The sequence below is a fragment of the Heterocephalus glaber genome, unplaced genomic scaffold (genome assembly GCF_053883595.1).
Source record: "Heterocephalus glaber isolate CG9 unplaced genomic scaffold, H.glaber_assembly_v1.0 deba00001447, whole genome shotgun sequence".
Classification (NCBI taxonomy): Eukaryota; Metazoa; Chordata; class Mammalia; order Rodentia; family Bathyergidae; genus Heterocephalus; species Heterocephalus glaber.
Window position 1 is genome coordinate 2,870,147 of NW_028258299.1, and position 14,163 is coordinate 2,884,309.

Consider the following 14,163-nt stretch of genomic DNA (forward strand, 5'->3'; position numbering starts at 1 on the left):
GCTGGCATTCCACTCCTTGGTTGTTCATAGGTTCCCATGTAAATGGAACACAAAAAAATCATAGTCATTTGACAAATGAGAAACTGAGGCTCCGGATTATTTGCCCCAGGTCTCAGAGCTGGTGAATCAAAGACCAAGGGCTGGGTGCTGGTTCTCAGTCCCACATGCACACATAGCTGCTGCTTGGCTGTCACTGGGGTTCGGCGTGGTGACCTCTGGAAGGGCAGGGACCATCCCTGGTGTGCCATGCTGAGGGAACACCTGGTGAATAGCACAATTAGGTACAAATTCTCCAAGCCAATTAGCTCAGTGATCAGCTAATTAGCCCAGTGTTTAAACAACTAAGTGGAAATTTTAACTAGAGAATGGGTTTTCATACTGATGTTTGGCTGTGAGAATTTGCAAGCTTCAGGGGTCACAGTGATCCTGTTGGCAAAGAAGACTAATGCCCAACAACAGGGCTGGCCTAACTCCCACACAGCCCCGCCTCGAAATCCCAGGCCCCACGTGACCAAGATATCTGCACAAACTGAGCAGTCGCCTGCTACCACTTATGTGACATTTTTCTTTTCTGGCTCTGAGCACTGTGTATTGTGTCTCCCCAGACCAGATAGAGGAGCTGGGGGGGCAGGGTGTGTTGTGTTCTTGCCGTGTGTCCAACTCTCAGGACAGCGCCTGGTGTCTGGCAGGTGCTCAGAGAACGACTGTGGGGAGAATGAATCTCAATTGCAGATAGAGAAACTCTCCTTGGGCCTGATGTGTGGCCCATCCCTTGAGAATGATAATACTCCAAAAGGGCCTCACTCTCCCTTGAGTGGCAGTCCTAGGACCTTTTCAGAGCACCTGACACAGGAGATGGGAGAAAAAGAGGACCAGAGAAACCACATGAGATTGCTGAGCACCAGTCTGTGGTCCACTCTGCTCCCAAATCTTGGAAAGAGGTAAATTCTGGCTGATTCCATTCACAGCCCAGGAAAAGTTGCACCCCAGAAAGGAGCAACTATTACCAAGCCTCTTGCCAGGTCAGAGGAAGAGCAGAGATTTGCTGGACTCAAAGGGATAAAGGGGAAGGCAGATTACAGACACAGCTGTGTTCGTCTGCATGGCCTCCTTCTGCAGTGTCTATTACTGGGTGCCTATTCCATGTGGGAGAAAACAGAGACACTAAGAAGCCAAGCCTTAGGTCAAAATATCCACAGGAACTGCATCTGTCGGCTCATGGAGCAGTTCTCCCCCAGGGTCCCTGTGGGGTAGAGAAGACCCTCTACCTGACCAAGGAGCCCACTGTCCACTACCACATTTCCGCGCTGTCTGCTTGTCCTTTGTCTTCCTGATGCGTCGTGCCATCCAAGGAAGTGTCATCTACTTAACATACTTAATTCACTCACTGTTCTTTCACAAGGAGTTTGGGTATCATTCATATGTATGGGAAATGGTTACCCTCACATAATCAAAGATAACCATAAAATCTACACAATGAAAACAGTCTAATTTTTAAAAATACTTTAAAACAATGCCATTAGCTATTAGCTCTGTGACCAATAAAAGCATAACATATAAAAAGTAAAAGCACTGCACACCTCCACCAGGAGTGGACTGAGGCTTCCTTTCTGTCCCTGAACTCACATCAGGAATCAGCTCTCATGCTGGACTGAAGCTGGAAAATGAGCTCCCTTTAATGTCTTTACTTCCAGACCCAAGATATTCTGAGCGAAGACATCGCCAGGTTTACATCGAAAACATTTTTGAAATTATTAATTAATTTTTGAATTACTAATTACTTGCAATTTGTACTTAAGATGCAAGAAGTATGCATTCGTCCACTCAATGACCCATTTTATGCACTTTTGTGGGCTGTGGGTGCCTCCATGTTGGTTCCTGCAAATGTGCAGATACAAAATTGGCCCAGTTTATGTGATTCATGTTCTCACATCGCTGCTGTCCTTTAAAAACCCATAGAAGTCATGCCCAAATGGCCTTAAAGAAAAATCTTGGATGCTCAATCTGATGAGGATATAAATCCAGCACCCACTTCAGTGGGTGCTGCCATCTGTCCTCTTCTCCTAGGTATGATCTATAGACCTGGGGCCCCCAGATGGTCCTGTCCAGGGTACTTTCCACACTCTTACTAACTCGGGCAATGCTGCCTCCTCCTCTTATGACCTGGAGGCACACCTGAAGATGAGGTTCTGGATTCAAGACTCAGCTAGGAGAAAATGTTATCTGAGGGAAGAAATCATCCACACACAGAAACACAATGATCCTAAATGGAAACCTATAGTTAGACACTTCTGCTCCTTGATGAAGAGTGACATGCCTAAGACATCAAAAAGGAGATTCTTCACACATACCCCTTCCAGTGCAGGGTCACAACATACCCACTAGGAAAATGAAGGGGTGATGATCTGAAATAGGTCACACATTGGAATCCTTGATGTTGGTGACATGCTTTTAAAACCAACCTGACAAAATAAGCTCTCTGAATGCATATCATCCTCCGAATTCCCTAAATCTCCCATTCATTGAAATTTCCCAGCTGTTGTCACTCTGGAATGAGTATGAAATAATCATGCCAAATGCAGGGGTCCAGTACCAATTCTCAGCCAACAGCTTAATCAAAAGAGTGCTAAAAGACCTGTCCTCCCATTGCACTATTTACTCACAGCTCCTCTCTGCAAAACACTGTGCCCTGCACTGCCCACAGACAACTTTCTGCCTCTGGAATGGAGTGATGCAGAATGTTCTCAACCCAAGCACAACAGACAACATCTGCTCAACTCCAACCTCTTGTGTGGAGAGTGGAGACTTCTGTGTGCCAGTCACATGGCCAGATGGTGGAGAGGAAACAGCTGCACTGGAGGGTTTTGCCCGTGACAGAAGCACTGACACAGGCTGAACCATCAGCACCCAATTCATTTCTTCACCCAAATATTTTTTAGCAAAACAATGTCACTCTCTACATGTGCAAACGTGCATGTACAACTCAAGTAGCAGTAAGTACAATTATTCAATCTATAGTTGCTTTTATTGGAAGCTATATTCCAGTTGCTCTGAGCACTTTTTGTGTATCACTGGATCCTCAAAATAACTCCTACTGTTGCATTTTTACTCTCTTTATTTTATTGAAGAAATTGAGGCACAGAAAAATTAAGTGACTTTCACCAGGCCATAAAGAATGAGTGGCAGAAGTGAAATGTGGGCTCAGGCAGCTGAATTCAAGAGCTGTTGCTCACTGCAGTTCATACCCTGTGAGCAAAGAAAGCATCCTACGTTTAACCCACTCACATCCTAAATTGGGGTATAAAGCAGTTATGAGGATATTGGTTTTTAAAAAGATGAGATTCATTTGGGAGGGGGAAATAATAGACGAGATTTATCTTCCTATTGAAACAGCCACAAAGTGGACAAAGGACATCTTGGTCTTCAAGACAAAGACACTGAGCTAGGAAGGATGCTGGTCCCAAAGTGCTGGGAGATGACCTGGGGGAGCCCTGTGGCTGCCCTAGCTCTGTGCAGTGCAGAACCCAGCAGAGGAGCTGAGTTTAGAGGCATGCAGGGAGACCTGCACAGAGCCTATTGGAAAGGCAGAGCACCAGTGAGACAAGACTGGCACGCATAGCCCAGGACCTAAAGAGGCCCCCGAGTGTCCAGCCAAGTAGTGACCTCCACACGGGTACAAGGAAAACACCTCCTCATGGTACAAGAAAAGTCCCTGAGACCAGGATTAGAGCAACCCTAAAAGGCACTAATTATGACCCTGCTCATGTAGCAATACCGCCTGCTCCCACAAATAGGAAAATTGCAAAGTCCATGGGGCACTTGGCAGAGCAGTTAGGAATGTTTTGTCCTCATAGTGGGAAATCATTAGCCCTAGACAAAGCATTACTCTGGCTCCACCAAACAAATCTTAACCACGAGATTTTAAATGATCAAAATGTTCCCAAGGAACTTAACTGCATCCCAGAACAAAACTTAATAACATGTTCACAAATACAAAAATATCAGACAACCAACAAGATTAAATCCCATAGTGTTTGGCATCCAATCAGAGTAAATGAAAAGGAAAACATAACCACAGTGAAAGGAAAATACATCAAAGTCACATTACAACTAACGAAAGTGTTCAAATTGGCAAGCATAGATGTTGTAAATTACTATGGCTGTATTTGGAGGGCCAGGGTTAAATTATTAGAAGAAATAATGGTTGTAAGAAATAGAGGGGAAGAGAAAGGGGGTGTAAAAAGAAATAATATGTGTCATGTACATGTACCAACTACCTAAAACGAATGTATTAATAAAGTACCACAAACATGTACTAATAAAATAGTGGCTGAAAACTTCCCAAACTTTGTGCAATAAATGCATAGATCAAAAAGCTCAGCTCAATAAACCCCAAGTACATGAACAGAAATAGCACGAAGACACATCAAAACTTAATTGCTCAAAACCAGTGATAAAGAGAAAAATCCTAAAAGCAGCAATAGAAAAAGTACACATTATGTATAGAGAAACAGGTATGAATGACTACAGATTTTCTCTTGGAAACAATGTGAATGAAAAGACAGTGGAATAACATCTTTAAAGCATTGAAACAAAAATATCTTTCATAAATGAAAACAAAGTATTTGCAGATACACCACCCACTTGCTCTACAAGAAATGTCTAAGGGCATCCTCTAGGAAAAAGGAACATGATTTAGGATAGAAATCTACAGCTACATAAGGAATTAAGGGTGCAGGAAATGGTAAGTATGTAGATAAATATATAGATTTCTTTCTTACAATTTTAATTTTTTTGTACTATAACAGGTGTTTTAAACAATAATTTACTAGGGAGTTTATAACATATAAAATGTATGACAAGAGTAGCATAAAGCCAGGAGGGAAGAAATGGACATATATTATTGTGAGTTTGGTATAGCATCATGGAATCATATATGTAGTTTTTACACTACATGGAGTATTATGAAATTTGTTGCAGACAGGTCATGATAAGTCAAAGGTGTACACTGTAAAGCAAAAATTTATCATTACAATTACAAAAACCAATTTAAAGCTAGTAATTTAATAAAGTGGACTTAAGGGAATCATAAAAATAATGGATTAGTCCATAAAAATCCAGATAAGATAAAATGAAGAGAGAAAAAAGAGCAGATGGGACACATAGAAAAATGACAGTTCCACATCTAATCACATAGACAGCCATATAAAATGAAATAGTTTAAATACATTCAACTAAAAGGTAGAGATTGTTAGATCAGATGAAAAAGCAAGATATAATTATGTGCTGCTGACACAGCCAGGTTGAGAAGGGAGGCTACAAGTACATATGTATACAGCATGCTAATACTAAAGCAAATAAGTGCAGAGTGGCTGTCTTTGTATCAAAGTTTATTTCAGAGTAAAGAATATAATCAAAGATAATGAAGGTCATTTCATAATGATAAAGGGTCTAACTCAGCAGGAGGGAAATATAAATGCTTATGTACCTCATAACGGAGCTTCAAAATACAAAGCAAAAATTGTTAGAACCAACAAGTCAGACACAAATCTATATTTACAGTGAAAAATGTCAACCCCCCTCTGTCAATAATTTATAGATGTCATAGCTAGAGAACTAAGGAACTTAGAACTCTAAGGATATAGAGCTGGAAAACATTGTGAAACAATTGACCTAATTGAAATTCATAAAATGCTCAATCCAAAATAGCAGAAACAGTCTTTACAAGTATATAAGGACCATTCCTCATGAGAAATAATGCTCTGGGCAATAAATGCAGTCTTAATAATTTTGAGATTTGATTAAACTTAGATAATGTATGTTCTCTGATCAAAATAGAATTAAATTATAAACAAACAGCAGAAATACTGGAAAATTCTCAAGTGTTTATACACTGAATAACATACCTCTAAATAACATGTTGGTCAAAGAAGATAAAGAAACTTGAGAGTCAGAAAATATTTTGAACTGAAGGAGTATATCAAAACTCATGAGACTCCACTAAAATAGTACTCAAGGGAAATTTTACGGCACTCAACCTGTATATTAGAAAAGAAGAAAGGTCTTAAGTCAATGCCCTTGGCTTTCACCAGTTTAGAGATGAGTGGGGCACAGTGGTGTCTGCAGCAGAAATGGAGAACACGGAAAAAGGAGGTTTGTAGAAGTGGGGACATCGAGATGATTATAAGAATTTGACCATGGATGATTCTCAACATCTGTGCATGGTATACAGAGTCATCAGAAGGAACCACGGGAAGAAATGCGATCCCCAGGGAGATCCACTGTGGGAAAGTAGTTATCAAGGACCAGACCCCAGGCGCCAGCAGGATTGGAGGGTTAGAAGGGCAACCATGAGAAAATGAGCTGAACAAAGAAGAAAGGGTCTGAGTGCAAGGCCAGCAGTGAGGGAGTCAGGCTGGAGAAGGAGAGTTCAGGACAGGGAAGAGACAGGTGCTGTCCCCTGAAGCAGAAAGACCCATGAAGGAAGAGACCTCAAGATCCACTTCCTATGGCTGCAGGAAGCCCCTGGCACCTTCTAGTGAGTGGTTCAGCAGAAGACTGAGAAGCAGACAGCAGCCCAGGGAGTTAATGCGAGGCCCGAAAGTTGAAATCATGAATGTTGCATTCTTTTGAGAAGTTTGAGTTAACAAAAAGAAAAGAAAAAATGTCATCTCCAGTATGAAATATGACCCAGGAGAGGTTGTGACAATAGAAAATGCTTGAACCTGTTTGTGGAGAAGTGGCAGGGCCTCTGGAGAGGAAGAGGTAAAGATGGAACAGAGATGGGTGGGTGCTGAGTGTGGCCCAGGAAACCATGTTCTACAGAACAGAGAGGAGAGAGATGGTCCAGGAAGACCTTTACTTGGTCCTGGATGATGGAGGAGACCACTGACCTGGAGACTGCATACTAGCAGAAGAATCCCAACACTTAACCCCTAACACTGCACTTGAGAAATTTCAAAATTAAATTTAAAATATACAGTCTCATAGCAAAGTGACTACACAGAAAAAAATTCTCAACCATGACCTTGGTTTATATTTATATTTATAAAAACATTATCTTATGAATATCTTCGTGTCTGGTTTAGTTTAGAGTGCCAGACACATCGTAAGTGCCGGACACATCGTAAGTCCTGTACAAGTATTCTGTCCATATAAAAATCCCCACTTGCCTCCTGAGCATACGCAGCTGGACAGAGGGCTGGAGTGCCAACCAAGCAGTGGCAGCAGCGGGTGGAGGAAAATCAGGCTGACATCAGCTGCTCAGTCTGAAGGGCTGATGAACCTAGAAGAAATGCACACTCTGACTGATGATCCAAAAGTAGATGCAAAACTAACAGTAAGATACTCTTCTCAAATTGGCCAAGATCCGGTGCAGATAACTCATAGCACAGCAGTTGGCGCCAGCTGCCGAGTGTGAGTCGTGCCTCCTCCTTGCCCCAGTGTGTGAGTACTGACTCTGAGTCTCTCCGTTTTCTTACCCATCGAATGAGAATTACAAGGGCACCACCTCACCCAGGACTGAGGCGGTACCAGCGTGGCGTCTAGGACAGTGGCCAGCATGGGTGAGCATTCACTAAAAGTGACCTACTGTTGTTTGGGCATTGGGGGTTTGTAAATTGGCACCATCTTTGTGAAAAGCAATTTGGTGATTTGTATTAGGTTTTAAGGAGTAATTCCTCGTATATGTATGTACCCTAAGGCAGCAGTGAAAACAATTATTGAATGAAGGAATCATACCAATCCATCTCCTCTGCTTTTTCTCCGGTGGTTTCCACAGAACTGTGTTCAGAATAGATGCACATGGTGAAGATATTTGCACACATAAACCAAGATTTTCATGGGAAGGTGTTTATGCTGGTATTATTTGTGAGGGGCACCTGATGTGTGGCTTTATAAATTATGGCAATCCAGAGGATAGAATATTTTACAACCATTAAAATGACATTTTAAAGAATATTTAATGAAAGGGCAAAATACAATATAATGCTAAGGAAGAAAACCAAGGAGTAGGATGCAGAATTATATACGTAGTTATTCCAGTTTTGCAATACATATATATCAATAGAGTAGAAGGGAAAAAATATCAGCTGTGCTTCACTCTAAGTGGTTGGCGATCAGTAATTTCTTTTTTTCCTTAGATATTTCTATGTTTCCATATTTTCAGCAATGACTATGCATTGCTTTTATAACCAAGGGGAAACATTGTTTAAACATAAAATGGGAATGACACACTGTAGATAGCTGAAAAACACTTAGTAATCTCCAGTCAATAAAGAGGGACTTCAGAATGAGGCAGCAGCTGTGCGAAAGAGAGGATGGTTCATGTGTCTTCCAGTTTAAAAGACGAGCACAAGTTCAAGCCTGGGGCTGGAATCTGGCGAGAGGCAATAGCAACCGAACACATCAGGACCCAGGCAATGTAAGCCCATCAGTTAGTGTAAAAACACGGGTGATTTCATTCCTAACAATTGTTTCCTTGAATCACTTACTGCACACCGACTCTCGTGTGAACTGTGGAGCTTTGCAACCTAATTTTAATTTCTAATGTGCCTGTTGCTTATTCTCAGTCATTTTTTCTGTTTAAAATCCATTAGTATAGATGAAGTAACCGGCTTATATTTTATACACCTAGCTCTATATTATTTTTGTGCATTTATAACTGGCCTCAGGAGCTCGGTCCTCCCCTCATGATTTAGCTGTATAAGATGCTACACTAATTTATTAGGAGGAAGATGGGGAACAGGCTCTGCATATTAAATGTGAAGATTTTTCTACAGTCTGCCCAACAATCAAGAAGAAAGACATCTCTTACCTTACACCAGATGCTGCTCTTGGAAAGAATTTCCACAGGTTGGCATATTGGTTCATTAATTCTCAAATCAGACTGAGTCCTGGAAAATCGTAGGACAGCTTGCGACCGATGGCTGATTTCCACATTTATCTTTCTGAGTGGTGTGATTGAATCGGGGCCTCCACAGAAGCCTCTCTGAGATATCCAAGCAAGTCTCCTTTTCCAGACTGGCCTAGGATTCAGGAAGTGCCTGAATGCGTGGAGTCTGTGTGTCCTCAGTCAACAACTCTCTGGATGCAAAGAGCCCAGAGAGCATTGTTTGTTTGTTCACTGTTTTGTTTCTTGTTTGTTTCAGAAATCCAAGCAAGGCTGACGAAGCAGAGATTCCTAGGTCCTCTTCTACCCTGGTATCCCCCAGGGTTACCTCTTCCTTGTACACCCTTGTCCTCCGGGGCACTGTGGACACTGCTCGTGGATACCAATGTGGGGTGGTACTGTGGACGGAGGTGGCATAACTCCAGACACCTTGCTCTCTGTCACCCCAGGGAGGCGGTCACTACAGACCACCGCCACCTGCCACTGCCCTGTAGAAGTGGCCCCCTGACCTTTGCTGGTCACCAGGAGTGGTTCTCTCTCTTGGCCACAGGGACTGGCTCGGGATGGCCACATGAATCCAGGGCCAGAGAGTCCCCTATCTGACCTTTTGGAGAGCCCTGTCCTCTTCCACTGGGTTAGGGGCCAGAGAATCGCAAGTCTAGGCATCTGGCACCCCCACATCTTCTAAGAACACAAGTCAAAGGGTCCCGTTTCTTGATCCAGTTTGGGCCAGGTATTTGTGGATTGCAATGCATTCAGAGCACCATTAAGTAATACATAACCCGACCTTTGAAAAACAAAACTGTTTTTCTTTCACGCTATTAAATAGCTTTTACCTCCTTAAAAGAAGATCCTTTTGTGAAAAATTTCTGGAAGAAAAACATTAAGGTTGAGTTTCTTTTCTGATTCAAGCCCCAAAACAACTGGGAGTCAACTGAAAGTTATGGAGCTGGTCAGCTGGTGAATTTTCTCTCCTTCTGGAATATATTGTCCTTTTAACAGCAAATACTATTTATATTTGCTGCAAGTAGAATTTTCGATTACTCTTTTGACATCCAGATCACTCATTGCTTTTTATTATGCTCTGGATTTAGAAAGAAATATGCTCCTGACAGCAACTTTATTTGAATTCTCCTGCTTAGGTTAACAGCAAATAAAAGCCGAGACCACCACTGATCCACACTGGCCCAGTGGTGCTTGTTTTGGGGAGATAGCTGTTTAAGAAGCTGATTTCTTCCCCTATGCTGTCTGTACTGACAGTCTCTCCTGGGTGTATTAGCCCTCCCGCCAAAGCGCTGTGTGGTCAGTGGCGGTACCCTCTCCTTTGTCTGATTTTAAACTGGAAGCCATTCCTGAGTCAAGAGCATCATTTTCCTTCCTGCTCCTCCCAGCTCTGAGGAGCAGATGATGCATCCCTGTTTCACAGACCAGCAATCTCGCACAGGGCTCAGGAAGTTGAAGGGACACCCAAGGTGAACAGCGGGGAGAGAGGCATCATTCAGACACAGTGTGTTTGAGCTGGAAGGGGCTTCTCACCTGAACTGCTATTAAACTACAGGGCACAGGAGCCCCCTCCAGGTGTGATTCACAGCAACGTCTGGTGCTCATGCCCCACTGTCAGGGCCTCCATCACACTTTGGTTCAGAACCACTCCTGGGCTCGAGCTAAGCCTCAGCAGGCAGCAGGGATGACAAGAGCTAGGAGAGCACTACAGGGCCCCCCCTGAGCCCAGGGGTCTCCACGGGTGCTGGTGGGTGGTTGAAGGGCTTTAGAACCCAGGAGAATCATCGCCTAAATTCTGTGCAGCTGGGCTCTTCCAGCCCTTGGAGCGGTGACTGCGCCCTCCAGGAGCTCAGGTGAGAGGTGCTTTGCAAATGACCCTCTGTCCCCTGTTTGTGTCCTCCTCCTGCTCCTCCTCTCTCTTCCTAAGATAGCCCGTGATGAATCCCCCTGAACTCCACAGAGATCAGCACAGCACATTCACAGCGGACACTTGTTAGGCCCTTGGTACACATCAGGGGAAAGGGGAGGTAGATAAAATGATACCCGGATCAGCCCCTCCCTTCCTGGTCAGATTTGTTCAGTGAATCCCTGATGTCCTTGCCTGTCCTCCAAGAGGAACTTGGCAGTGACCTTCAGCAGTGGGCCATAAATAGCATCCTTCAGTGGAGGCATAGATGAAGAGGGTTTCCGTCTGTTGTCGTCACCTCCATGACATTTAGCAGGGCCATTCTTCAAACTTAGCTATGCTCTGAGTCTTTAGCTGTCACCTAAAGAGCCACTGGCAGCCAAGCTGGGAGCTTTGCTCAGATCCAGCAGTTGGGTGGCTTTGCATTAAGGACAGATGCTTTGGTTTCTCTGCATGGAGATATGCAAACCTGAGCCACACTGAAGGCACGCACAACCAGCCAAAGACCAAACGAGATGACCAGAGACAGAACCCAAGCTCAACTCCGGAGAGGTGAAACGCAGCTTTGGAAAGCACTGAGGGTGGCCTAGGGTCCACTAGACTGAAGGGTTAAAGGCGTGGACCTCCACAAGATCACCCCTACTGACACAAAGTGCACATTTCGGGTGTCCAAAGCCACGCTCATTAGGATTAGTCACTAGGACTCGGCACTCATGGGAAGCTCTTGTGCCCATGGTTATGGCTCAGTACAGGGAGAGGGCACAATCTAAACCAACCAGGGGAAGCTGTGCAGAGGGCAGGGCCTGGGAGGTCTCCAGGTGAGTGTCCCCTACAGTCAGGATGTGTGGCTATCCTGTGTGGGTGTGGGTGTTGGTGTGACAAAGGCTAGGAGCAAGGCTTCGCCCTTCTGGTTGACCTCTGTCTCTAGGTCACCTGACACCGTGAGAGCCAGCCTCCACCCTGAGTGACGTGGTTGGACTTCCAGTAGCACCAGCCTGCACCAGGGGGCCAGCCCTGCCATGAGGCGTGAAGCACGTCCCCTCTCAGAAGCCAAGGGGAAGACAGGACCTCAGATCTGGAGGTGGGAATGTGCCCGTGGGTTGGGTCAGGGATGGGAGAAGGAGCCCCAGGCAAGATGAATTCTACTGGGTTCTAAAATGTGTCCCAGAAGGTGCCAACTTGCATTCCAGGGTGAGTTGGACAGAACCAGTGGGGGGCAGGGCTCAGGGTATTGCTTCTACCTAAGAGGACTGAGCTGGGGCTCTCCAGGAGTCAAAATCTCGGGATGCATGGAGCCAGTTGGCATGAAAACAAATCGCTACCATCCCAGAGCTGTGAATTTTGGCTTCTACTCTTCTCTGCCACGGGAGAAGCCCCGGCAGCTGAGAGCCAACCCAGCCCAGGATTGGCCTTTTCTTCCCTGCAATCAGACATAAAGCACTCTCAAGCCCAGGCGGCGAAGACTCAGTAGTTATAATGCACTTACTTGCCCTTATTTTATTCTCTGTATTTCTCTGCTTGTTGAGTTAAGAATTGTAACCCTATGATTAATTCATTAAGGAACATAATTTCATGCAAAGTAATGTGTTTACCCTCTCCTACTAGGTTTAAGGTGGTGTGGTCATGTACAGTGTCGGGCAACGAGCTACGGGCCAGGGGGATGGGGTAAAGGAGCGGCGTCATTTCTCCCCGGTCAGGTGCATGGAGACATGAAGAGTCGACTGTGAGCTGATTCTTCAGCCCATCTTCCTCTAGGACCTAAGCCAGCTGTCTGGCAAAAGACACTAAACATGAGGAAGGAGCCAAAGGAGCTGTTGTTTAATTGTAGTTTTATCCAGCCGGAAGAAGGTGGACTTCACACGGGGTGCTGTGGTGCATGAAAGGGGAAGGAGAACAGGGCACATTCCATTTTATAAAATCTCAGTAAGACACAGATTTTATCTGAGTTGGAAGAGCTGCAGAGAAACATCCAGGTATTGGAAGAGGCCATGTTCCGAAACCACCTGGCCTTGGTGTGCAAGGACCAGTCCCAAGGTGATGTGAGGCTGACTGCTCTGGGGTTCCAGGCCCTGGCATCCTGAGCCCAAAGTGCTTTGCACAAACCAACAACTCCCTGCACTCGTGTCCTAAGTCTTCCCTCCAGCCCCACCAAATAATATTGTTTCAGGACTTGGATTAAGAGGTCAGGTTTGGGGACAGTGAAAAAAAGGGGCTATTTTATGTTTGCAATGTTTCTTCTAAAAACCTTTTCACTGGGTCTCTGTAATTTTTGACTCCTGGAGCTGGGCACAAGGTCTCTTCTTAAACAGAAAGGAAGATCAATGACTGTCACAAAATAGTAGACATGCTCCCCCAAACCCAGTGGCCAGGGAAAGAGAAACGGCCCTCCCTGGGTTTGCCCAAGCCACAGATGCAGGGAAGGAAAGGAAGTTGAGGGAGAGAGGGGGAAAAGAATAACTTTACAAATTGTACCAAACTGGAAAATACTGCAGAGTACACTGGTGGCTTGGGGCTGTCACAGCGAATAACTTTCTGTTCTATATTAATGTTCTCTGCTCTCGCTCTCCCTCTAATGACTGATCTTGTTTTTCTAGTGGATGCTTTTTCCAATGTACTCTACTTCGGTCTGTTTTCTATTTCCACATATTGATGGCTCCTCGGGTTTTTATGTCCAGGACAGCCCAGGACTCTGACTTGGCTCATAGGCTACATCCTCAGCTCAACTGCATCCTTACAGAGCCTCCTGTGTCCTCACTGAACAGCCGTGACCCCAGGCAGCATGCTGGACCTCTCAGTCTTGTCAGTTCCAGCTGCTCTAACAAACTGCCCCAGACTAGGAGCTCCCAGGACAGGTGCTTGCCCCACAGAGAGCTGGGATGTCCAAGATGGAGGTGCCAGCAACCCCACCTCCAATTCCTCCAAATACCATCCCCTTGGGGGTAGGATTTCAGTAGACATTCAGCCCAACTGACTCAGTCTCCCTGAGACAAAGAAGGAAGGAGGACCCATAGTCAGCCCATTGCAGAAGATTATTGTGAAAAACCCATTGGAGGAACAGAGGAAACTTAGTTATGCAAATGCAGCTGGTGGGTTAGAGGAATGAGACCTGGTGGCCTCCCAGAAGGACACTTACCCATCCCCTCTCCAGCAGTCCAGGGACGCCCTGTCACCTATTGCTCAGGAATGCATCCAAGCCCCCAGGGAGGATGCTACCCAGAGCCTGCATCCTTGGAGCCCCAGGCTCAGCCTCTGCCTCTCAGGAGCCCCAAGATCCGAATCCAGGGCTGGCTTCTGGGAGCCCACAATGACTGCTCCTTCAAGAAACTCAGGGCCAGGGAGAACTGGCAGTGCAGGGCGACCCTCC